This window comes from Lissotriton vulgaris, chromosome 6, assembly GCF_964263255.1.
Source record: "Lissotriton vulgaris chromosome 6, aLisVul1.2, whole genome shotgun sequence".
In the NCBI taxonomy this organism is placed as follows: domain Eukaryota; kingdom Metazoa; phylum Chordata; class Amphibia; order Caudata; family Salamandridae; genus Lissotriton; species Lissotriton vulgaris.
The window spans coordinates 1,911,859,501-1,911,885,532 of record NC_141694.1 but is presented as its reverse complement, the minus strand read 5'-3'; the positions used below and the strand labels follow the sequence as shown (position 1 = coordinate 1,911,885,532).

The 26,032-nt window shown below is 48.2% G+C and overlaps 1 protein-coding gene across 1 annotated transcript in view; it reads right to left on the bottom strand.

Annotated features, from left to right (window-relative positions):
- LOC147709896 (uncharacterized) overlaps positions 1–25,632 on the bottom strand; it is a 130,179-nt gene extending 104,547 nt beyond the window's left edge. The window contains exon 1 of the mRNA XM_086928338.1: positions 25,534–25,632. The gene's annotated coding sequence lies outside the window, so the exon portion shown is untranslated. The remainder of the gene's footprint in view (positions 1–25,533) is intronic.
- Positions 25,633–26,032: the final 400 nt, after the last annotated feature.

The window sequence follows — 26,032 nt, the reverse complement described above, 5'->3', positions numbered from 1 at the left end:
CCATTCAGCTCAGATATATGCATCTAATCCAGAAAAGGCAGTCATAAATCATAAGGTTCATCCATAGATACCAATGTTACAACTCCCCCATTCAGCTCAGATATATGCATCTAATCCAGAAAAGGCAGTCATAAATCATAAGGTTCATCCATAGATACCAATGTTACAACTCCCCCATTCAGCTCAGATATATGCATCTAATCCAGAAAAGGCAGTCATAAATCATAAGGTTCATCCATAGATACCAATGTTACAACACCCCCATGTAGCTCAGATATATGCATCTAATCCAGAAAAGGCTGTCATAAATCATAAGGTTCATAAATAAATACCAATGTTACAACACCCCCATACAGGTCAGATATATGCATCAAATCCAGAAAAGGCAGTCATAAATCATAAGGTTCATATATAGATACCAATGTTACAACACCCCCATACAGGTCAGATATATGCATCAAATCCAGAAAAGGCAGTCATAAATCATAAGGTTCATATATAGATACCAATGAAACAACTCCCCCATTCAGCTCAAATATATGCATCAAATCCAGAAAAGGCAGTCATAAATCATAAGGTTCACATATAGATACCAATGATACAACTCCCCCATTCAGCTCAGATATATGCATCTAATTCAGAAAAGGCTGACATAAATCATAAGGTTCATATATAGATACCAATGTTACAACACCCCCATTCAGCTCAGATATATACATCGAATCCAGAAAAGGCTCTCATAAATCATACGGTTCATATATAGATACCAATGATACAACCCCCCCATTCAGCTCAGATATATGCATCTAATCCAGAAAAGGCAGTCATAAATCATAAGGTTCATCCATAGATACCAATGTTACAACTCCCCCATTCAGCTCAGATATATGCATCTAATCCAGAAAAAGCAGTCATAAATCATAAGGTTAATATATAGATACCAATTTTACAACACCCCCATGTAGCTCAGATATATGCATCTAATCCAGAAAAGGCAGTCATAAATCATAAGGTTAATATATAGATACCAATTTTACAACACCCCCATGTAGCTCAGATATATGCATCTAATCCAGAAAAGACAGTCATAAATAATAAGGTTCATCCATAGATACCAATGTTACAACACCCCCATGTAGCTCAGATATATGCATCTAATCCAGAAAAGGCTGTCATAAATCATAAGGTTCATAAATAGATACCAATGATACAACTCCCCCATTCAGCTCAGATATATGCATCTAATTCAGAAAAGGCAGTCATAAATCATAAGGTTCATATATAGATACCAATGATACAACTCCCCCATTCAGCTCAGATATATGCATCTAATTCAGAAAAGGCAGTCATAAATCATAAGGTTAATATATAGATACCAATGTTACAACACCCCCATTCAGCTCAGATATATGCATCTAGTCCAGAAAGGCAGTCATAAATCATAAGGTTCATCCATAGATACCAATGTTACAACTCCCCCATTCAGCTCAGATATATGCATCTAATCCAGAAAAGGCAGTCATAAATCATAAGGTTCATCCATAGATACCAATGTTACAACTCCCCCATTCAGCTCAGATATATGCATCTAATCCAGAAAAGGCAGTCATAAATCATAAGGTTAATATATAGATACCATTGTTACAACACCCCCATGTAGCTCAGATATATGCATCTAATCCAGAAAAGGCTGTCATAAATCATAAGGTTCATAAATAGATACCAATGAGACAACTCCCCCATTCAGCGCAGATATATGCATCTAATTCAGAAAAGGCTGTCATAAATCATACGGTTCATATATAGATACCAATTTTACAACACCCCCATACAGGTCAGATATATGCATCAAATCCAGAAAAGGCAGTCATAAATCATAAGGTTCATATATAGATACCAATGATACAACTCCCCCATTCAGCTCAGATATATGCATCAAATCCAGAAAAGGCTCTCATAAATCATACGGTTCATATATAGATACCAATGTTACAACACCCCCATACAGGTCAGATATATGCATCAAATCCAGAAAAGGCAGTCATAAATCATAAGGTTCATATATAGATACCAATGATACAACTCCCCCATTCAGCTCAGATATATGCATCTAATCCAGAAAAGGCAGTCATAAATCATAAGGTTCATATATAGATACCAATGTTACAACACCCCCATACAGGTCAGATATATGCATCAAATCCAGAAAAGGCAGTCATAAATCATAAGGTTCATATATAGATACCAATGAAACAACTCCCCCATTCAGCTCAAATATATGCATCAAATCCAGAAAAAGCAGTCATAAATCATAAGGTTCATATATAGATACCAATGATACAACTCCCCCATTCAGCTCAGATATATGCATCTAATCCAAAAAAGGCTGTCATAAATCATACGGTTCATATATAGATACCAATGATACAACTCCCCCATGCAGCTCAGATATATGCATCTAATCCAGAAAAGGCAGTCATAAATCATAAGGTTCATATATAGATACCAATATTACAACACCCCCCATACAGCTCAGATATACGCATCTAATCCAGAAAAGGCCGTCATAAATCATAACATTTGTATATAGATACCAATATTACAACACCCCCATGCAGCTCAGATATATGCAACTAATCCAGAAAAGGCAGTCATAAATCATAAGGTTCATTCATAGATACCAATGTAACAACACCCCTGTGCAACTCAGATATATGCATCTAGTCCAGTAAAGGCTGTCATAAATCATAAGGTTCATATGTAGATACCAATGTTACAACACCCCCATGTAGCTCAGATAGATGCATCTAATCCAGAAAAGGCTGTCATAAATCATAAGGTTCATAAATAGATACCAATGAGACAACTCCCCCATTCAGCGCAGATATATGCATCTAATTCAGAAAAGGCTGTCATAAATCATAAGGTTCATATATAGATACCAATGTTACAACACCCCCATACAGGTCAGATATATGCATCAAATCCAGAAAAGCCAGTCATAAATCACAAGGTTCATATATAGATACCAATGAAACAACTCCCCCATTCAGCTCAAATATATGCATCAAATCCAGAAAAGGCAGTCATAAATCATAAGGTTCATATATAGATACCAATGATACAACTCCCCCATTCAGCTCAGATATATGCATCTAATTCAGAAAAGGCTGTCATAAATCATAAGGTTCATATATAGATACCAATGATACAACACCCCCATGCAGCTCAGATTTGTGCATCGAATCCAGAAAAGGCAGTCATAAATCATAAGGTTCATCCATAGATACCAATGTTACAACTCCCCCATTCAGCTCAGATATATGCATCTAATCCAGAAAAGGCAGTCATAAATCATAAGGTTAATATATAGATACCAATTTTACAACACCCCCATGTAGCTCAGATATATGCATCTAATCCAGAAAAGCCTGTCATAAATCATAAGGTTCATCCATAGATACCAATGTTACAACTCCCCCATTCAGCTCAGATATATGCATCTAATCCAGAAAAGGCAGTCATAAATCATAAGGTTCATCCATAGATACCAATGTTACAACTCCCACATTCAGCTCAGATATATGCATCTAATCCAGAAAAGGCAGTCATAAATCATAAGGTTAATATATAGATACCAATTTTACAACACCCCCATGTAGCTCAGATATATGCATCTAATCCAGAAAAGGCTGTTATAAATCATAAGGTTCATAAATAGATACCAATGAGACAACTCCCCCATTCAGCGCAGATATATGCATCTAATTCAGAAAAGGCTGTCATAAATCATAAGGTTCATATATAGATACCAATGTTACAACACCCCCATACAGGTCAGATATATGCATCAAATCCAGAAAAGGCAGTCATAAATCATAAGGTTCATATATAGATACCAATGAAACAACTCCCCCATTCAGCTCAAATATATGCATCAAATCCAGAAAAGGCAGTCATAAATCATAAGGTTCATATATAGATACCAATGATACAACTCCCCCATTCAGCTCAGATATATGCATCTAATTCAGAAAAGGCTGACATAAATCATAAGGTTCATATATAGATACCAATGTTACAACACCCCCATTCAGCTCAGATATATACATCGAATCCAGAAAAGGCTCTCATAAATCATACGGTTCATATATAGATACCAATGATACAACCCCCCCATTCAGCTCCGATATATGCATCTAATCCAGAAAAGGCAGTCATAAATCATAAGGTTCATCCATAGATACCAATGTTACAACTCCCCCATTCAGCTCAGATATATGCATCTAATCCAGAAAAGGCAGTCATAAATCATAAGGTTAATATATAGATACCAATTTTACAACACCCCCATGTAGCTCAGATATATGCATCTAATCCAGAAAAGGCAGTCATAAATCATAAGGTTAATATATAGATACCAATGTTACAACACCCCCATGTAGCTCAGCTATATGCATCTAATCCAGAAAAGCCTGTCATAAATCATAAGGTTAATATATAGATACCAATGTAACAACACGCCCATGCAGCTCGGATATATGCATCTAGTCCAGAAAGGCAGTCATAAATCATAAGGTTCATCCATAGATACCAATGTTACAACTCCCCCATTCAGCTCAGATATATGCATCTAATCCAGAAAAGGCAGTCATAAATCATAAGGTTCATCCATAGATACCAATGTTACAACTCCCCCATTCAGCTCAGATATATGCATCTAATCCAGAAAAGGCAGTCATAAATCATAAGGTTCATCCATAGATACCAATGAGACAACTCCCCCATTCAGCGCAGATATATGCATCTAATTCAGAAAAGGCTGTCATAAATCATAAGGTTCATATATAGATACCAATGTTACAACACCCCCATGTAGCTCAGATATATGCATCTAATCCAGAAAAGGCTGTCATAAATCATAAGGTTCATAAATAGATACCAATGAGACAACTCCCCCATTCAGCGCAGATATATGCATCTAATTCAGAAAAGGCTGTCATAAATCATAAGGTTCATATATAGATACCAATGTTACAACACCCCCATACAGGTCAGATATATGCATCAAATCCAGAAAAGGCAGTCATAAATCATAAGGTTCATATATAGATACCAATGAAACAACTCCCCCATTCAGCTCAAATATATGCATCTAATCCAGAAAAGGCAGTCATAAATCATAAGGTTCATATATAGATACCAATATTACAACACCCCCCATACAGCTCAGATATACGCATCTAATCCAGAAAAGGCCGTCATAAATCATAACATTTGTATATAGATACCAATATTACAACACCCCCATGCAGCTCAGATATATGCAACTAATCCAGAAAAGGCAGTCATAAATCATAAGGTTCATTCATAGATACCAATGTAACAACACCCCTGCTGCAACTCAGATATATGCATCTAGTCCAGTAAAGGCTGTCATAAATCATAAGGTTCATATGTAGATACCAATGTTACAACACCCCCATGTAGCTCAGATATATGCATCTAATCCAGAAAAGGCTGTCATAAATCATAAGGTTCATAAATAGATACCAATGAGACAACTCCTCCATTCAGCGCAGATATATGCATCTAATTCAGAAAAGGCAGTCATAAATCATAAGGTTCATATATAGATACCAATGAAACAACTCCCCCATTCAGCTCAAATATATGCATCAAATCCAGAAAAGGCAGTCATAAATCATAAGGTTCATATATAGATACCAATGATACAACTCCCCCATTCAGCTCAGATATATGCATCTAATTCAGAAAAGGCTGTCATAAATCATAAGGTTCATATATAGATACCATTGTTACAACTACCCCATGCAGCTCAGATATATGCATCTAATCTAGAAAAGGCAGTCATAAATCATAAGGTTCATATATAGATACCCTTGTTACAACACCCCCAGGCAGCTCAGATATATGCATCTAATCCAGAAAAGGCAGTCATAAATCGCAAGGTTAATATATAGATACCAATGTTCCAACACCCCCATGACCTCAGATATATGCCTCTGATCCAGAAAAGGCTGTCATGAATCGTAAGGTTCATCCATAGATACCAATGTTACAACTACCCCATGCAGCTCAGATATATGCATCTAATCTAGAAAAGGCAGTTATAAATCATACGGTTCATATATAGATACCATTGTTACAACACCCCCATGCAGCTTAGATATATGCATCTAATCCAGAAGGGCAGTCATAAATCATAAGGTCCATATATAGATACCAATGTTACAACACTCCCATATAGCTCAGATATATGCATCTAATCCAGAAAAGGCCGTCCTAAATCATAAGGTTCATATATAGATACCATTGTTACAACACCCCCAGGCAGCTCAGATATATGCATCTAATCCAGAAAAGGCCGTCCTAAATCGTAAGGTTCATATATAGATACCATTGTTACAACACCCCCAGGCAGCTCAGATATATGCATCTAATCCAGAAAAGGCAGTCATAAATCATAAAGTCCATATATAGATACCAATGTTACAACAACCCCAGGCAGCTCAGATATATGCATCTAATCCAGAAAAGGCAGTCATAAATCATAAGGTCCATATATAGATACGAATGTTACAACAACCCCATGCAGCTCAGATATATGCATCTAATCTAGAAAAGGCAGTTATAAATCATAAGGTCCATCCATAGATACCAATGTTACAACACCCCCTTTCAGCTCAGATATATGCATCTAATCCAGAAAAGGCAGTTATAGCTAGGGCTCCCGGTTTTCCGTTTAAACAGCTTTTTACATATAAATACAGACGGAAAACAATTTTTCCTTTGTCTGTATTTATATGTAAAAACGGCAAAATACTAGTAAATTTTGCCGCGCTGCCGTGCTTCAGCCCAGAGTTTCCACGCCCCTGTTCCTTTTGTTGCTGCCCAGCCCTTCTTTCGAATTCAGCATCTGTTTGGCAAGTCTATTTCTGTGGTGTCTGGGGACAGATTAATGGCGCGCAACACCATTGGGCTCAAAGAGCTTCAGACCCCCTTGTGTGTCAGCCCGGGTGAGACAGCTTCCCGGGCACACATACAGCCGCACCCAAGTACTTCACAGGTTTTAACGGACCATTTATTTACTAACAAGGCTTTGTTCTGTTTTCTCACTCCTTATAGCGTTCCTGCATCTCTGCTCTGCATATTGCTGGGAGAATCAACCCTTCCAAAATTTTTCGCAGCCCCCACTTCTGAAATTTGGCTCTACATCTCAGCCCAGGTAGAAGGGAGCAAGGCATTAGTAAAGGAAAGGATTCTTGGCAGGGCACATTAGTGAGCAATCACTGAGGTGTTACTCATGCAGGGCCAAAAGAAGGCAACCTATGTCATCAATCTCAATAAAAGGGGAATAGGGCACTCGAAAATCAAACACGGACACTCACACAGAAGCCTATTTATCCCATTGTTGCAGTTTGTGCTCGCTGTTTCCAGAGCAGCAAAACAATTTGCGTAAACTCAAGTGTAAAGTTTTAAAATGCCTTTCATACTTTTCTGGGTGCTATCACCTTGGACCGTGTAGTTAATGGCCGAGGGTGGTTCCATGAAAAATAAAGGGCCCTCTTTGCCCAGGTTCTCCCTCATAGACACCACTTAACGACCACGTGCACATTGGAGTGGATGGGTCTCAAGTCTGCCACCACCAACAAAAGGGCCGCAAGCACACATTGAACCGAGAGCACCAGCAATACCTGCAAATCAAGCAAGTGACCACATCACATTTCATGACGCCTGACATCATGGATGAGTCACAGAAATTCTGTCATGAAATGTGAGAGAATATTACAAGTAGCGGAGTGCAAATTGTAAACTTTACCGAAATTAGGTGACATTTGAAACATTTTCAGAACCATTATCCTAGTCCCTTCATCTTGCAGTCCCATGAACCAAGTGTGTGTCAGCCCAGAGTGCTAGTGGGCAAACACACTGGCTCATCGGCCACAAGATACGTGCTTGACATTGTCTGAAGTCCTGCCGCCATACAGGTGTTGTTAAATACAGTGTGAAAATAGTCAGCCTTATTAGATGCATGTAAGAAGCAATTTAGTCTGTCTGCCCAGTGACCGAATACGCCGTAAGGTCGGACTAGGTCTGTATTTGTTGTGGAAGCAGGTCAGAAATCTGAACAGTTTACTCAACTGAAATGGCATCAGTCATTTCATGTCACGATCCGTTACACATTCTGTATCCGCACTTTAAATTCGGCAACCATGCTGTGATGACACGGAACAGCACTGTGTTTTTATAATGCCAATAATACAATGCAGGATGAATAGTATTTGGCCAAGCAACATTTGTTTTACATCAAGAGCTGGTATTCTACATATACACATTTTGTGAAAAAAGAAATTAATAAACGTTAGTGCGCAAACGCAGTTACACAAAGGAAAACAGAAATTCTCAAATTGAGAGTACTCGATAGTTAAGTAGACAGGTGCAGCCTGTGAGAGGTGAGAGGTTTTGCGTTGCCCTAGTCACTGTTTCCACTCCTATATTTGATGACAATATTCCCCAGCATAAAACTTTATCTCTCATTACACCAAGATCACCTTCTATTGCAAATACCTGGAGTTCAGCCGTCTCTCATTAGGCCCTTGCTCTGCTGCATGTGCCTGTACAGTGTTCAATGGTGAGTGATGATTGTATGTGCCGAGGGCTGTCCAAAATATTGTGGTCAGGCCTAGGATGTTGGGAAAACATTAGCCTATGTTATCTCTTGTTCTGGATCTGCAACAAACAGTCCTAGATCCAACTCTTGTAGCTGGACGCACACTTAACCCCATGTCTGTCTGCGGCCTGGTGGCTTGTGGTGTCCCTTTTGCATTGTGATCGGTGTGTATTGAGTATGTTGCCATTTAGTTTGTTGTTCCCTCAGCTCTTGTGTCCGTGTACAAGCAGTTGCACATGGGTTTTTGGGGACTGAAATAAATGCGGACAAATACTAGCTGTAGCGTCGTCTTTTGCTTGTGGCAAAAATAAATGCGGACAAATACAGAAAAAATGCCCAAAAAATAAAAAATTGCAAAAAAATAATACCATAAAACCGGGAGACCTAGTTATAACTCATAAGGTTCATCCACAGATACCAATGTTACAACAACCCCATGCAGGTCAGATATATGCATCTAATCTAGAAAAGGCTGTCATAAGTCATAAGGTTCATATATAGATACCAATGTTACAACACCCCCATGCAGCTCAGCTATGTGCATCTAATCCAGAAAAGGCTGTCATAAATCACAAGGTTCATATATAGATACCAATGTTACAACACCCCCATGTATCTCAGTTATACGCATCTAATCCAGAAAAGGCAGTCATAAATCATAAGGTTGATCCACAGATACAAATGTTACAACACCTCCATGCAGCTCAGATATATGCATCTAATCCAGAAAAGGCCGTCATAAATCATAAGGTCCATCCATACATACCAATGATACAACACCCTTATGCAGCTCAGATATATGCATCTAATGCAGAAAAGGCCGTCATGAATTGAGATTGGAGAAAAGGGAAAGTGGTGTGTGCAGTGAAGGTCATTCGCCATGAGAGGAAAAGGGGTGTAACCAGCATAGCTTCCCTAGGGGCGATGCCACAGCCAATGGAGATAATGGGTGAGAGTGAAGCAGGGCCAGGTATTGGACTATTCTGCTACATGAGGGCAGAGTATCACCTCATGTTGTGTATCGTAGAACATGTGTCTGCACCTCTATGAGTGCTTTGGGTCAGTCCTCTTCGGTAGAAATGTCCTCAGATAGTTGGATTCACCGCTGCCCCATCTATATTTAGTCAGTCCCTCACAATCAGGTCCAATGCTTGTGCGTGGTCAGGGCTCCCTTTCCGTGCCTCAATGTTGGATGCTGCCCCCGTTCAAGCAGCCCCCTTTGTCCTCCCCTGCTTACCCCATCCCTGCAGCGTAGGTCCTTTGGGAGATTTACAAAAGTGTGAAAAAAGACCAATAGGCAGGTCGCTGGGGCCCTGTTGATTCTGCGGTCCGTGGCCTGTGGCGGGTGGCAGTAATAATGTAGTTCACCTCTGGGTCCCAAGAAGAGGTAAGGACTGGGCACCCCCATACCATATGCAAAAAGTCCTGCCTCAGTTTCCCGGCTACGGGAGAATGCCGCCTGAGTCCCTGTGAACATAAGACCAATGCGTTTTGGTGTAGGATCTGCTCTATGAATGTAGTTGATTTGTATTAATCAGAATGTGCTTAGGATTTTGTGCCAGTTCCCTTCCATGAGTACTTGCCCCATATCTTGAGATCATCGGTCTGTCAAGTCACTCAGCTCATTTTGTGTCTGTGCCAACAGCGCCTTATAGATAAGGGTGATTTCATGCAACTGGCCCGTAAAGGAACACATTTCGCCCAAGTCTAAGTGGCCCCAAGGTTGTAGTTGACTTTATAGCAGTTACTACCCTTTATGAGGAGTTGAAGCGCTTTTCAGCGAGTAACACATTACTCTGGAATCCAAAGGATTGTTGGTAGAGTCGTATAGGGAAATGTGTGTTAACCAGAGCGGTGGTCATGAGAGTCTGTTAGTTTGATTGAATAGGATAAGGGAGGGACACAGGAGGGAAGAGTCTAGATAGTGTTATTTGGGAGAGCTTAATAGTTTGATGAGGTTTGGGGTCATTTAAAAAAATAACACAGAACTGTTATCTAAACATATATTATTCTGTGGATTAGGTACTTGATTACTAACATTTATACCATCAAAACATCACAACTTCATGACCACAATATCAATAATCCGTTCAACCCAAATCATTCGGAGTTGGCATTAATCATGCACTTAGTCATGTGCTTTAACCCCTTGCACGCTGATGACGGAACCCCTCCGTCATCAGCTGCGGGTGCGCTGTGCTGATGACGGAGAGGTTCCGTCATGGCCCGCTTGCCGCTCATGCGCGGCGCGAATTCGGTGCCTGCGCTGAGCATTCTATTGAGCGGGGCGGGCCATGACGGAACCGCTCCGTCATGAGCACAGCTCAACCGAGGCTGGTAACGGAGCGGTTCCAGCACCAGCATGCGGCCGCCCCGCCCCCTTAGCACTGCAGCGGAATAGCCGCCGCAGTGAAGGGGTTAAGATGGGAAACTTCTTGATATATTTGTATTCCTTTCGCAGATACATATACATGTTCAGTGCAGCCAGCGCGTTTCGTCCTACAAGGAATTCATCAGGGTTGTGAATAGTAATCTACTTCCAGATGTTATTTGTAACTGGAAAAATCACCTTGCGCTCTTTGGAACCAAATCATTGAAATATCATATAAGAGAGAATCTTCAGAAATATTAGGCTTCAATACATATATGTGTGCCCTCCGTTGTCTGAGGGAAAAGCAATTTCTTTTCAAGAAATCTCAAGACGAATTTTCATACCCATCGAGTAAAGGGAACGACAACCTCTATCTTCCGAAGTCAGGATGAGGTTTGGGGTGATTATAGGAGGGAAGAGTCTAAAAAGGGTCATAGTAGTAAGATGAGGTTTGAGTTGATTAAGGGAAGGATAGAGGAGTCAAGAACGGAACTTAGGGCAATTATAGTAGTAGAATTAGGTTTGGGATAAGTCAGACAGTCAAGGTGGAGGATATATTGAGAGAGGTATAGAGTGAGACATAGAGTAGTGCACTGGAGGAAGTTGAAGGCTTTTTTCTATCTTTCTTTTTGCAGTTAGGAGTAAAGTAATAAATATATAGATACACAACTACATAGAAAGGAGGGCATACATGTATAAGGAAAATAATAAGGTGATATAAAATTGCATTGTATAAAGTTCCATATGTGCAAGTATGGACAGATAATCAGAAAGTCAGACTTTCCGGTGTTTCTGAAAGTAAAAGCTAATTCACTTGTGTATTTTATTTTTATGTTTTCCTTAATATTTTAACCCCTTGCGTGCTTCTGTCGGCCAACGGCCGTGGCCCGCACTACCTTCGTTGTGCTATGCACGTCCGTTGGCTGACGTGGCCCCACCCACTCATTAAACCCATTGCACCGCAGCGGAATTGCCGCTGCATAAACGAGTTAAGAGTGAAGCACTCATAGATACAATTGGTCTGATAAAATTGACATATTTTGATGGATAAATACAATAAACAGGGACCCATAAGCATCTAATCAAACAACTTATATGAAGTCTATGCAGTGACATGTATACATGTTAAGGATAAAATAATGCAGCATGTTCACAGCATTTTCACCAGGTCTTGCTGAACCCAGAGGAGGGTGCCTCCTTATTTTGATACAGGTGGACTCATGTAAATATTCTTTTAGTTTCAAAGAAACAGCACAGAGCACTCACAGGGTAATACATTTCCTGTTTGCTTCAGGCAGACACGTTTTGACATGATGCCTTTCTCAATGCTTGTTTTCAAGTGAAGTCGACACCATTATGTTAATTTATATGTTTCAAAAATCACATACATCTGCTTCCATTGGAGGATTCAGAACATGGCACGTAAAAGGGGACTGGTGCCATCCCAGTCCCGATACTTTGTGCCCTGGAAAGAAAGCACCTAGCTCATCACACTGAACTTCAGAGAGAGTGAAACGGTTTGGGCTGTATTCTCAGGGTCAGAAAGTGTTTCAACTACTTATAATAAAGTTTTCAAGCAGTTTGGGATGCACAAAATCTGTCAGAGAAGTGGGAGGTGCTAGCCAAGTAGCAGCTTTTATGTTATTCTTTTAAAGTATATTTTTTATAGGAATATGACTGCAGCATTTAAAATTGCTAATCTTACTAAAGATATCTTGCTCACCTGGTCTATCTCTCAGTTGAAGCTCTTTCTAAAATGTTTTACTCCAAGATTGAGCTTCGACCTTGATTGTGCACATTGTAATAAGCTAACTTCGTACAAACTCTACATTGAAACATTGGAATATAAGGTCGTTCAGCCATATGTTGGGTTTTCCCTTACCCACGGTGTAAGAAGGGCAATAACAATGTTGCGCCTAGGCATCCTACCACTGCAAACTTTTACTGCAAGATGGTCAGCGGATGAATCTCCGAAATGTAAATTCTGTCATGGAGGAGATCAGGACATTGAGCATATGTTATTTGTTTGTCCTCATCCAAATATAGTTGCAGCACGGTCTAGATTTCATGACCCAATATATACCAAATGTAGAATTGTAAATGTAAAAAACTATCTACTTGGATGTAAACAACCACCCAATGAATGGGTATGTTACAATTTTTTTACATTTCTAAAGTCATTTTTAATACTATATTAATAATTGTGATTTCGGTTGGGCGTGGCCAAGATGGCGTCGGAGTAAGACGTGCTCTCGAGTCGCTCCGGCGCCCGACCTGCTAAGCATTGTACAGCTACGCCTGCGGGGCTTCAATCCGCTCTGAAGCGGCCGCAGACATCAACGGCTTTGTGCGGGTGGTCTAGTGCCATCGGTGTGTCCTGGAGTGGCTGGGCGACGCCGCCGGGAGCTCTTCAGCTTGAGGCCTACGGAGCACCGGCCTTGCGTGAACGTGAGGCCGCGGTGGGACGCAGCTGCACGGCATCGACTTGGTGTGACCTTGCAGACCGGAAGGTGTCATCTGCCCTCCCCAGCCGTCCACCCCCTCTGCTGCAGCGAGTGGTTTGTTTTGTGGCGTGCCCTGCACGACTGGACGCCTTGTCGGCCGGCTGGCCACGTGCGCCTGAACGGTGGAACTCTAGCGGACCCGGACGAACTGGGAGTGGTTCGGCCTGCCCCTCGCATCGGCGCCCTTGATGGCCTCTGCCCACCGGAGAGACGTCCCCACCGGTCCCCTCCAGTGTGAACACCGCCCGGCCTTGGGAGGCCCATCACCTGCGTTTCCTACAGCTTCCCTGCGGCTTGCAGTGGTGGACTTGTGAGATTCGCCTGCGACTGGACACGAGCTACATAAGGTCTTCGCTCTGTCCCGCGGACTGTTTCCCAGACTCACGCGATCCAGGAGCGGTGCCTTCCGCCCGGCTTCCCCGGGTGTCCTCCCCCGGTGCCTGACCCCGTGCTACGGAGACTTCAGCATCCTCGGCGGGAGGCCTTGTGCCGCCATTTTCTCGGGCGGCTGCCGCTGGCAACGCGGGTGCCCCAGCAAGGCTTGCATCCTAGACGGCCCTGCCTCTGCAGCTCCGCCGCGATGTCGCAACAGCCGCGTAAGGGGAGGACGGTGAAGGAGGGGACCTCCAAAACATCGCAACCACCGCATTCCCCTGGGGCGAGTGGCTGGGCTAGACAATCAGACGAAGACGCGCCGGCCACTAAGGCCTTCATGTCTGAACTCTTTGCCTCGATCAAGGAGGACATTTCCGAGCTTCGCGCTCAACTGGCTTCAGATCTACGTGAGGTCCGGAGGGACGTGGATGGCATCGGGGAACGGGTGGCCGTGCTGGAAGACCACGATTTGAGTATGGCCAATGACGTACACCAGCTGCAGCAAGATGTTCTTCGCCTTACGGACCAGAACTTGAACCTGCAAGCCTATGCCGAGGACCTGGAAAACCGCTCCAGGAGAAATAACATTCGTGTCAGAGCGGTCCCCTGGGACGGTGAGGCTGGGGATCTGAGGGGCTACGTGCAGGCCCTCTTCATACAGGTTCTGGACGACGAAGACGTCCGGGAGATCAAGCTGGACAGGGTGCACAGGGTGGACCTACCCAGGCGAGGGGGTCCCCCTCCGGACATTCTTGCCTGTGTACACGACTTCCAGACTAAGGAACGCATTCTCCGGAACGCCAGAGCACTCTCCAACTTGGACTTTCGGGGCCATCGACCCCAGCTATTCCAGGACTTGGCAGCATCCACGCTTCAAAAACGAAGGGAATTCCGGCCGGTGACTGCCTATCTGAGGGAGCACGGCATCTCCTACTCCTGGGGTCACCCCTTCCGGATTATCTTTCGCTGGCAGAACAGGTTGGTGCAGATCCGCTCTCTGAAGGCTGCGAGGGAGCTGTTAGGACTGGAGGAGGACCCACCATCGCAAGCGTCACAGTCCTCACCTTCGCGGCGACGACGTCGCTCATCTTCCTGGCACCGAGTTGGGGCTTCCCCGGAGCGGCTGCGCCCAGACCACTCTGTGAGCTTGCAGGAAAGAGGATCGGCTGTGGCGTCGGTGGCCTCGGCCACCCTTGCGGATTCTCAGCAGACCTCTGGAGCGGCATGATCCCTGCTTTCTGTGATGGTTGGGCGCGGGGCGCCTCTATTCTTGAGGCCCTGGGGTACTATGGTACTTTTGGAGAAGACACCCAGGGCCTTGGCCCTGGGGGCCCCTGATCTGGTGCCCCCACCCCACTTCCAGTCTGATGTGGACCGTGTGACCTGTGGCCCATTGGAACTGTCGACTGTACACTACAGGTTGCGGCCCTGTGCCCTGTTTTTTTGGTTCTTGGGTTGTTACGGGGGGTGGGTCTGTTAACGCTCTGCGTGTGGATGTCATGACAGGGCGGTTTGGGTTGGGGATGGGGGCTGGGGGGGTAGTGGCGGCGACCGTGTGTGCTGAATGTGTGCTGATGAAGTTTTTTTTGATGTTCACTCCTGTATTTTGTTCATTGCTCTGGGGTGTGACTCCTGTGGCCCCCACGTGCTCTGGAAGCGTGGATGCCTCGCGTGGCTTGAGAGGTGCACTTGCGAGCTCTTTGGGATGGTTATGGCCGGGATCTTTCCCTCGAATACCTGTGCTTGCTTATCTCCCTTGGGTGCGGTTTCTGGTTCATGTGCAGCACGGTGGCTGTTTGGATGTATGCATGGCGTGGTGTTTTAACTTTCCCTTTTGCCTATCAGCGTAGAAACTTGGAATGTGAAGGGCCTTAACTCCCCGCAGAAACGGCAGAAACTCTGGAAGTACATTGTGGATCACCACCTGGATGTGGTCGCCCTCCAGGAGACCCACCTGGCTAGGAAGGACGAGTTGAGGCTTCGCCATAGACAGTTCCCTCTTATCTACAGGGCGTCTGCGCCCACGAAACATAGAGGAGTGGCCCTGCTCTTCCGAGCTTCCCTGCATTTTCAACCCATGGGAGTGAGTGTGGATAGGGAAGGCCGTTGGCTTCTGGTGAAAGGTTTGTTGCGTGGCCGCCTGTGTACTTTTGCTGTATTGTATGCCCCTAATGCGGGTCAGAATGGCTTTTTGCAGGGTCTACTGGACAAAATGGGGGACTTTGTGGAGGGTCACTTACTCTTGCTGGGTGATTTCAATATGGTATGGGACAGGGGTTTGGATAGTTCTGGGGCCCGCAGGGCGGACACTGGTGTCTTCTCAGACGAAACTAAACGTCAATTGGGTGATATGGGACTGATCGACAGTTGGCGCTCTCTCCATGCACAGACCAGGGATTACACCTTTTTTTCCAACGTTCATAGATCATACTCCCGCATTGACTATATCTTGGTTAGCCAGGCTCTTCGGGGGGACATACAATTGGCTACTATTTTTCCACTCTCACTATCGGATCATAGCCTCGTGGTTCTGGGACTACACTGGGCCACTGGGGGGGGGTGGTTGGCGTAAGTGGTATTTCCCAGCAGCTCTGGTGCGGGATGAGGTGTCCTGTAAGGCCTTGCGCACGGCTATTGGTGAATTCTTTCTCCTCAATCCCCCGGCGGACACATCGGTATATACCACGTGGGATGCGTGCAAGGCCTCTTTAAGGGGCACGTGCCTCGCTCTCAACGCGAACTTGAACAAGCTAAGGCGCGAGGAGAGGGAGGCTCTTGAAAAGGAGCTGACCTCTTTGGAACAGGCCCACAAGGCGAACCCCTCCAGGGTGACACTGCGCCCCCTGACGGCGGTACGAGGGAAGCTGAGGGCCCATTATAATAACAGGGCGGAGTTTACTCTTTTGCGCCTTCGGCGCACCTCCTACTCCCAGGGCAACAAGATCGGACGCCATCTTGCCCGGCAACTCCGGGATAAACGCGAGAAAGATTATATAGGGGGAATTCGCGACCATGCGGGCTCTGTTCAGCATAAAGATGCAGACAAAGCAACCATATTCGGGCGCTTCTATGCGGCGCTCTATTCGAGTGACGCTCTCGATCCGGGGGCTCAATCTAGATTCCTGGAAGGCCTGCCTCTCCCGAAAGTCTCTAACGAATGGAATGACTTACTGTCCTCCCCCATCACCCGGGAGGAGGTCTTAGATGCCATTAAGGCCCTGAAGTTGCACAAGGCCCCTGGGCCTGACGGCTACACGGCCCTCTTCTACAAAACGTTCGCCTCTGACATTTGCGACTACTTAGTCTCCCTCTTCAACGCAATGGCGGTTGATGGTAGGACCACGGACTCTATGGCCGAAGCATTGATCACTATTATCCCCAAGCCGGGGAAGGACCCCACTTCTTGTACATCCTATCGCCCGATAGCGCTTCTCAATTTGGACGCCAAGCTGTACTCCTCTATACTGGCGGGTAGACTGCAGGATCTGATGCCTGCCTTGATCCATCCCGATCAATCCGGGTTCATTAAGGGCAGGCAGACTCATGATAACCTGCGCCGCGTCGTCCACCTCATCGAAAAGGCGGAACGATTTCGCATACCTGCGGTGCTAGTGGGGCTTGACGCGGAGAAGGCTTTCGACCGCGTCGATTGGGGGTTTTTACATCAGACGTTGGTGGCCTTCGGATTCTCGCCCCATTTCATCAGGATGATTGAAGCCAACTACAGTGGCCCTACCTCTCGTGTGCTGATCAACGGCCATAGATCCGCGAGTTTCCGTCATTCTCCAGGGACGCGCCAGGGGTGTCCCCTCTCGCCCCTACTTTTCGCCCTTAGTATAGAACCATTGGCGTTGGCGGTGCGGGAGGACGAGCGGATTCTAGGCCTTCCTTTTACAGGCGAGCAGCATAAGATTTCGCTCTTTGCTGATGACGTCCTGCTGTCCATCAGAGACCCAGCTCTGTCGTTACCTCATGTCCACTCGGTACTCTCTGCCTACGAGGAGGTGGCGGGCTTCAAGGTTAATTTCGATAAATCCTACATCCTGAATCTGACCCTGTCGGCGGGGGAGGTGCAACTGACCCGGCTGCTTACTCCGCTCGCGTGGGCGTCAACGTCCTTGCTCTACCTGGGCGTACGGTTGACTTCCACCGTGGGTGCCCTGTTCCAAGCTAACTTCCCCCCGATGTTATCTTCCATTAAGACTGAACTGGAACGGTGGAAGCCTAAATTCATTTCGTGGCTGGGCAGGATACACGCCCTCAAAATGGTGCTCCTTCCCAAACTGTTATACCTGTTTCAGGCTTTGCCTATTCCGATTGGGCTCGACTACTTCCGCCGATTGAAGACCGTGATGCTGAGATATGTCTGGCAAGGGGGCCGAGCACGGCTTCCGTTTGCGGTTCTGCGGCGCCCGCGCTTGGAGGGGGGGGTTGGCTTTCCGGACATGCATTTGTACTACAAAGTTGCCCAGCTGAGGGTCATCGTGGAGTGGTCCCAACAACTGTCGGAGAAGCATTCGCTCCACATGGATCGGAGCGTGGCAGGCCGCTCCATCTGGGATCTGGCCTGGAAACCTAAGGCAGACCGGCCCAAAAACGCTTACATTAGCACTCCCACGAGCACAGTGCTGAAGGTCTGGGACACGGTGAGCGGCGACGACCGCTGGACCACCTTCCCGTCCCCATTCACCCCGATTCACTTCAACCCGGCCTTCCCCCCGGCTCTGACAGAAGGTCCCTTTGACGCTTGGAGGGAGGGTGGCTGTAGAGCCCTCACCCACTTGTTCCATGGCGTCGAACCCCTCACTTTCCACAACTGTATGAGGGATTATGGTGTTCTTCCAACGGAACGCTTCAGACATCTCCAGCTCCTGCATTGGGCGACGTCGCCTGCAGTGGTGGACGCGGCTACCAGACCCTTCTCGAAATTTGAATCCTTCCTCCTTCGCACCTCCACCATGAAGGGAGCGATTTCCTTCCTGTACAAATTGTTGTTGGACTCTGCCGTGTCGCCGCGACCGCGATACCAAGACCATTGGGAGACCACATTGGGGAGGGACATCTCTACTAGTGAGTGGCAGGGCCTATGGAGGGACGTAACGGCGCATAATCACTCTACTGATCTCAGAGAGGCACATATGAAACTCATCTTTGATTGGTACCTGTATCCCTCTAAATTGCACCGCATATTCCCCACTGCTTCGGATAAGTGTTGGAGGGGCTGTGGGATGTTGGGAGACTTTAGCCATATATGGTGGGAGTGCCCCACCATCAAGCCATTCTGGGCTGAGATTCTGTCCCACGTAAAGGACATTTTGGGTTACCCGATCCCGGACTCCATGGCCTTTGTCTTATTAGGGCTTAGGGACCCGCTGCTCGAGCACCAGACTAGGGCGGATAAGCGTGTTATGTGGTTGTGTCTGGGTGCGGCTAAGATGACTCTAGCAGCTGCGTGGAAGTCACCATCTGCCCCCGCTATTTCCTTGTGGCATGCCCGATTGTGGCGTCTGTTAAGCATGGAACGCCTCTCTGACATTTTCCTAGGGAATTTTAAGAACTTTATGTGCAACTGGGGCCCGCTTGTGAGGTTTCTGTCCCGGGGTCTGCCTTCAGCAGTGTGTCCATCAGCGCTGCGGTCCCTTCATCTCTTCCAAATTTGATCTCAAGAGTGTCTGTATTGCTTTGTATGCCTGCTGGTTGCCGCCACTGGGGGGAGGGAGATGTTGGGGAGGGATGAGGGAGGGGGGTCATTGGGGAAATTGTTTCTTTGTTCTTTCTTTGGCTGCGACTAGCTCTGATTAGGGATGGCCGCTGGCCTTGGGTGGAGTTTGGGCTGCTCTTTCTGTCTGAGGATGCTGCGTCCACTGTTGGGATATCTGTCCTGCACAAGGGTCTGAACTGAGCGGACGCTCCCCCGTTGCTCTTTCGGACTATTGCCAGCTTTTTGTGGACTTTGGAGCTATGTTGCCCTTCTTCTGCGAATGATTCCCTCCCTATTTTTGCGCCCCCTGTGTGGGGTTCTGTGGCGGTATGTCGCCAGTCTTTCTCTCTTTTCTTTCCTGATCCCCTTCTTACTGTTTCCCTACCCCCTCTCTGTCTCATCTGATATACTGCAAAATAAAAATTTTACAAAAAAAAAAATAATAATTGTGATTTCATTCTTTGTAATTGTGTTATATTTGTGGTCCTCAGTTGAGTACCAAAACAAATAAAAACTTATTTGATTGATTTGATTGATGTTATTCTTTTATGACCATCTTATAGTTTGCTTTAATACCAGTGCAGTAGGATTTTTGCCACATTCTCTCCAGAGATGTACAATTCTGTTTGGTATTCCATAGTGTATCTTTGAACCAGAGGGCCGGTGCAAAGGTTCTATGATGATTTTTGGTTATGATCAGAATAAGGGAATCAAGCAGCAATCTAATCCACCTATCAATGATAGACACGTCAGGACAAACAGACTTATGTAGCCTTGGATGGTTGGACTCTAGGTTGGAGTTCAAGGCAGACATATTGAGTTTCGACCTTTAGGAAAATGTCACACATAGGCATTCTGAAACTTTGGCAGCTATGAGAGGGTGGTGTAGGTCTGTTAGATAGAGGAGGCGGTGAGAAGACTTCCTTCTCTATCTCTGTACCTCCCCCTGCTGAGCTGCAAACCAGAGCTGGTGAGGACTTCCTTCTGCTCCTCTGCCTCTCCCCTCCTGTACCTCTCGCGTCTGCTGAGTTGTAACTCAGGGCTGGTGGTATCTTCCTCTGATTCTCTTCTTCTCCCTGTTTATCCCCAGTACCTCTCTTCTCTATGTGCACCTCTTCTCTCCGTACCTCTGTGTTAGGCTGGTGGTAACCTTCTCTAATTATTTTTTTATCCTCCCTCTCTCTCCTCATACCTAAGTGCCTTCACTCTCTATGTGTACCTCTTGCTCAAAGGTTGTAACTCGGGCTGGTGCCACCTTCCTCCGATTCTGTCCTTCCCCCAGTACCTCCTCCATCCCCTGTACCTCCGCTCTCCCTATAGTCCCTCTTCTCTCTGTACCTCTGGGTCAGGGCTGGAGTGGCCTCCCTCTGCCTCCTCCTCCTCTGTCCCTCTCTTCTCCCTGTACTCCCTCCTCTCTCTGTACCTCCTCCTCCTCTCTCTGTACCTCCTCCTCTTCTCTCTGTTCTTCCTCCTCCCTCTCTTCCTCTTCTCTCTGTACCTCCTCCTACTCTCTCTCTTCCTCGTCTCTCTGTACCTCCTCCTCTCTCTGTACCTCCTCCACTCTCTGTACCTCTTCCTCACTGTCTCTCCTCCTCTCACTCTTCCTCTTCTCTGTGTACCTCCTCCTCTCTCTGTACCTCCTCCTCCTCTCTGTCCCTCTTCTCTTTGTACCTACTCCTCTCTCTGTACCTCCTCCTCTTCTCTCTGACCCTCCTACTCCTCTCTCTGTCCCTCATCCTCCTCTCTCTGTACCTACTCCTCCTCTCTCTGTTCCTCCTCCTCTCTCTGTTCCTCCTCCTCTCTCTGTTCCTCCTCTCTGTACCTCCTCCTCTCCTAGGTGCCTCCTCCTCCCCTCTCTGTTCCTCCTCCTCTCTCTGTTCCTCCTCCTCTCCTCTGTGCCTCCTCCTTCTCTCTGTTCCTCCTCTCTCTGTTCCTCCTTCTCTCTCTGTTCCTCCTTCTCTCTCTGTTCCTCCTTCTCTCTCTGTTCCTCCTCTCTCTGTTCCTCCTCTCTCTGTTCCTCCTCTCTGTTCCTCCTCCTCTCCGTCCCTCCTCCTCCTCCTCTCTCTGTCCCTCCTCCTCTTCTCTCTGTCCCTCCTCCTCTCTCTGTTCCTCCTCCTCCTCCTCTATCTGTACCTCCTCCTCCTCTCTCTGTTCCTCCTCCTCTATCTGTCCCTCCTCCTCCTCTCTGTCCCTCCTCCTCCTCTCTCCTCCTCCTCCCTCTGTCCCTCCTCCTCTATCTCTGTCCCTCCTCCTCCTCTCTCTGTCCCACCTCCTCCTCCTCTCTCTGTGCCTCCTCCTCTCTCTGTTTCTCCTCCTCCTCTCTCTGACCATCCTCCTCCTCTCTCTGCCTCCTCCTCCTCTCTCTGTCCCTCCTCTCCTCTCTGTCCCTCCTCTCCTCTCTGTCCCTCCTCCTCTTCTCTCTTTACCTCCTCCTGTCTCTGTTCCTCCTCTCTCTGTCCCTCCTCCTCCTCCTCCCTACTCCTCCCTCTGTCCCTCCTCCTCTCTCTCTGTCCCTCCTCCTCCTCTCTGTCCCACCTCCTCCTCCTCTCTCTGTGCCTCCTCCTCCTCTCTCTGCCTCCTCCTCTCTCCTCTCTCTGTCCCTCCTCTTCTCTCTGTCCCTCCTCCTCTTCTCTCTTTACCTCCTCCTCTCTCTGTTCCTCCTCTCTCTGTCCCTCCTCCTCTCTCTGTCCCTCCTCCCTCCCCCCTCCCCCTCCTCTCTCTGTCCCTCCCCCCTCCCCCTCCTCTCTCTGTCCCTCCCCCTCTTCTCTGTCCCTCCTCCTCCTCGCTGTCCCTCCTCCTCTTCTCTCTGTCCCTCCTCCTCTCTGTCCCTCCCCCTCCTCTCTATGTCCCTCCCCCTCCTCCTCTCATTGTCCCTCCTCCTCCTCTCTGTCCCTCCCCCTCTTCTCTCTGTCCCTCCCCCTCCTCTCTCTGTCCTTCCTCCTCCTCTCTCTGTCCCTCCTCCTCCTCTCTCTGTCCCTCCTCCTCCTCTTCTCTCTGTCCCTCTCCCTCCTCTCTCTGTCCCTCCCCCTCCTCTCTCTGTCACTCCTCCTCCTCTCTCTGTTCCTCCTCTCTCTGTTCCTCCTCCTCCTCTCTCTGTCCCTCCTCCTCCTCTCTCTGTCCCTCCTCCTCCTCTCTCTGCCCCTCCCCCTCCCTCTCCTCTCTCTGTCCCTCCTCCTCTCTCTGTCCCTCCTCCTCCTCTCTCTGCCCCCCTCCCTCTCCTCTCTCTGTCCCTCCTCCTCCTCCTCTGTTTCTCCTCCTCTCTCTGTCCCTCCCCCTCCTCTCTCTGTCCCTCCCCCTCCTCTCTCTGTCCCTCCTCCTCCTCTCTCTGTTCCTCCTCTCTCTGTCCCTCCTCCTCCTCTCTCTGTCCCTCCTCCTCCTCTCTCTGTCCTTCCTCCTCTTCTCTCTGTCCCTCTGCTCTCCCTGTGCTCCTCTCCCTCTCTGTACCTCTGTCTCTGGGCTGGAGTGACCTCCCTCCCCCTCCTCTCTCTGTCCCTCCCCCTCCTCTCTCTGTCCCTCCTCCTCTCTCTGTCCCTCCTCCTCCTCTCTCTGTCCCTCCCCCTCCTCTCTCTGTCCCTTCTCCTCCTCTCTCTGTCCCTCCTCCTCTCTGTCCCTCCTCCTCTCTCTGTCCCTCCCCCTCTTCTCTCTGTCCCTCCTCCTCTCTGTCCCTCCCCCTCCTCTCTATGTCCCTCCCCCTCCTCCTCTCATTGTCCCTCCTCCTCCTCTCTGTCCCTCCCCCTCCTCTCTCTGTCCCTCCCCCTCTTCTCTCTGTCCCTCCCCCTCCTCTCTCTGTCCTTCCTCCTCCTCTCTCTGTCCCTCCTCCTCCTCTCTCTGTCCCTCCTCCTCCTCTTCTCTCTGTCCCTCTCCCTCCTCTCTCTGTCCCTCCCCCTCCTCTCTCTGTCACTCCTCCTCCTCTCTCTGTTCCTCCTCTCTCTGTTCCTCCTCCTCCTCTCTCTGTCCCTCCTCCTCCTCTCTGTTCCTCCTCCTCCTCTCTCTGTCCCTCCTCCTCCTCTCTCTGCCCCTCCCCCTCCCTCTCCTCTCTCTGTCCCTCCTCCTCCTCTCTCTGCCCCCCTCCCTCTCCTCTCTCTGTCCCTCCTCCTCCTCCTCTGTTTCTCCTCCTCTCTCTGTCCCTCCCCCTCCTCTCTCTGTCCCTCCTCCTCCTCTCTCTGTCCTTCCTCCTCTTCTCTCTGTCCCTCTGCTCTCCCTGTGCTCCCTCTCCTCTCTGTACCTCTGTCTCTGGGCTGGAGTGACCTCCCTCCCCCTCCTCTCTCTGTCCCTCCCCCTCCTCTCTCTGTCCCTCCTCCCCTCTCTGTCCCTCCTCCTCCTCTCTCTGTCCCTCCCCCTCCTCTCTCTGTCCCTTCTCCTCCTCTCTCTGTCCCTCCTCCTCTCTGTCCCTCCTCCTCTCTCTGTCCCTCCCCCTCTTCTCTCTGTCCCTCCGCCTCTCTCTGTCCCTCCTCCTCTCTCTGTTTCTCCTCCTCTCTCTGTCCCTCCCCCTCCTCCTCTGTCCCTCTTTCTCCTCTCTCTGTCACTCCCCCTCCTCTCTCTGTCCCTCCTCCTCCTCTCTCTGTCCCTCCTCCTCTTCTCTCCTTCCCTCTGCTCTTCCTGTGCTCCCTCTCCTCTCTGTACCTCTGTCTCTGGGCGGAGTGACCTCCCTCCCCCTCCTCTCTCTGTCCCTCCCCCTCCTCTCTCTGTCCCTCCTCCTCTCTCTGTCCCTCCTCCTCCTCTCTCTGTCCCTCCCCCTCCTCTCTCTGTCCCTTCTCCTCCTCTCTCTGTCCCTCCTCCTCTCTGTTTCTCCTCCTCTCTCTGTCCCTCCCCCTCCTCCTCTCTGTCCCTCTTTCTCCTCTCTCTGTCCCTCCCCCTCCTCTCTCTGTCCCTTCTCCTCCTCTCTCTGTCCCTCCTCCTCTTCTCTCCTTCCCTCTGCTCTTCCTGTGCTCCCTCTCCTCTCTGTACCTCTGTCTCTGGGCGGAGTGACCTCCCTCCCCCTCCTCTCTCTGTCCCTCCCCCTCCTCTCTCTGTCCCTCCTCCTCTCTCTGTCCCTCCCCCTCCTCTCTCTGTCCCTCCGCCTCTCTCTATCCCTCCTCCTCTCTCTGTTTCTCCTCCTCTCTCTGTCCCTCCCCCTCCTCCTCTCTGTCCTTCCTCCTCCTCTCTCTGTCCCTCCTCCTCTTCTCTCTGTCCCTCCTCCTCCTCTCTCTGTCCCTCCTCCTATTCTCTCTGTCCCTCCTCCTCTCTCTGTCCCTCCTCCTCCTCTCTCTGTCCCTCCCCCTACGTCCCTCCTCCTCTCTCTGTCCCTCCTCCTCCTCTCTCTGTCCCTCCCCCTCCTCTCTCTGTCCCTCCGCCTCTCTCTATCCCTCCTCCTCTCTCTGTTTCTCCTCCTCTCTCTGTCCCTCCCCCTCCTCCTCTCTGTCCTTCCTCCTCCTCTCTCTGTCCCTCCTCCTCTTCTCTCTGTCCCTCCCCCTCCTCTCTCTGTCCCTCCTCCTCCTCTCTCTGTCCCTCCCCCTCCTCTCTCTGTCCCTCCGCCTCTCTCTATCCCTCCTCCTCTCTCTGTTTCTCCTCCTCTCTCTGTCCCTCCCCCTCCTCCTCTCTGTCCTTCCTCCTCCTCTCTCTGTCCCTCCTCCTCTTCTCTCTGTCCCTCCCCCTCCTCTCTCTGTCCCTCCTCCTATTCTCTCTGTCCCTCCCCCTCCGCTCTCTGTTCCTCCTCCTCTCCTCTTTGTACCTCTTTCTCAGGGCTGGAGTGACCTCCCTCCCCCTCCTCTCTTCCCAGGATCCCTCCCATCCCTCTCTGAGGGTCATTCGGGATCTTTGTAGTATAATAAGGGGTTGTTTAGGTTCTCACGGATTCTCCCAGGTTCAAGAGCTTCTCAACATACAAAGTTAAACGCCGGGTCCTTACCTGCCCCGGCCGCGGCCTGCAATGACTGCAGCAGCAGAAGGGCCTCCACCAGACAGCACAGCACACCACTGAGCATGCGCAGACATTACTCCGTGGGTCATAAAAACGTCTCAACCACTGAGCGTGCGCAGACATTACTCGGTGGGTCATAACCTGTTTCAACCACTGAGCATTGCAGACATTTCTCCGTGGGTCATAATGACGTCTCAACCACTGAGCATGCGCAGACATTACTCCACCGGTCATGATATGCGTATCAGCCTCTGAACATGCGCAGTTCAGTGGCACCGGTGTTCTAACTAAATTCGCACCCCCGTCGTTTTGTACACCCCCTACGTCAGAGGGGTGCCGATTTATGCAGGTTCTGCCTGTGTATTGGCGCTCCCCCGTCTGGCTGTGCACACCCTACGCTAGTCACTCACGCATGCGCACACACGAGGGGGAGCAGGAACGAGTGACATTAATACTTGAACATGGCAGCCACAGTCGGCTCGAGCAC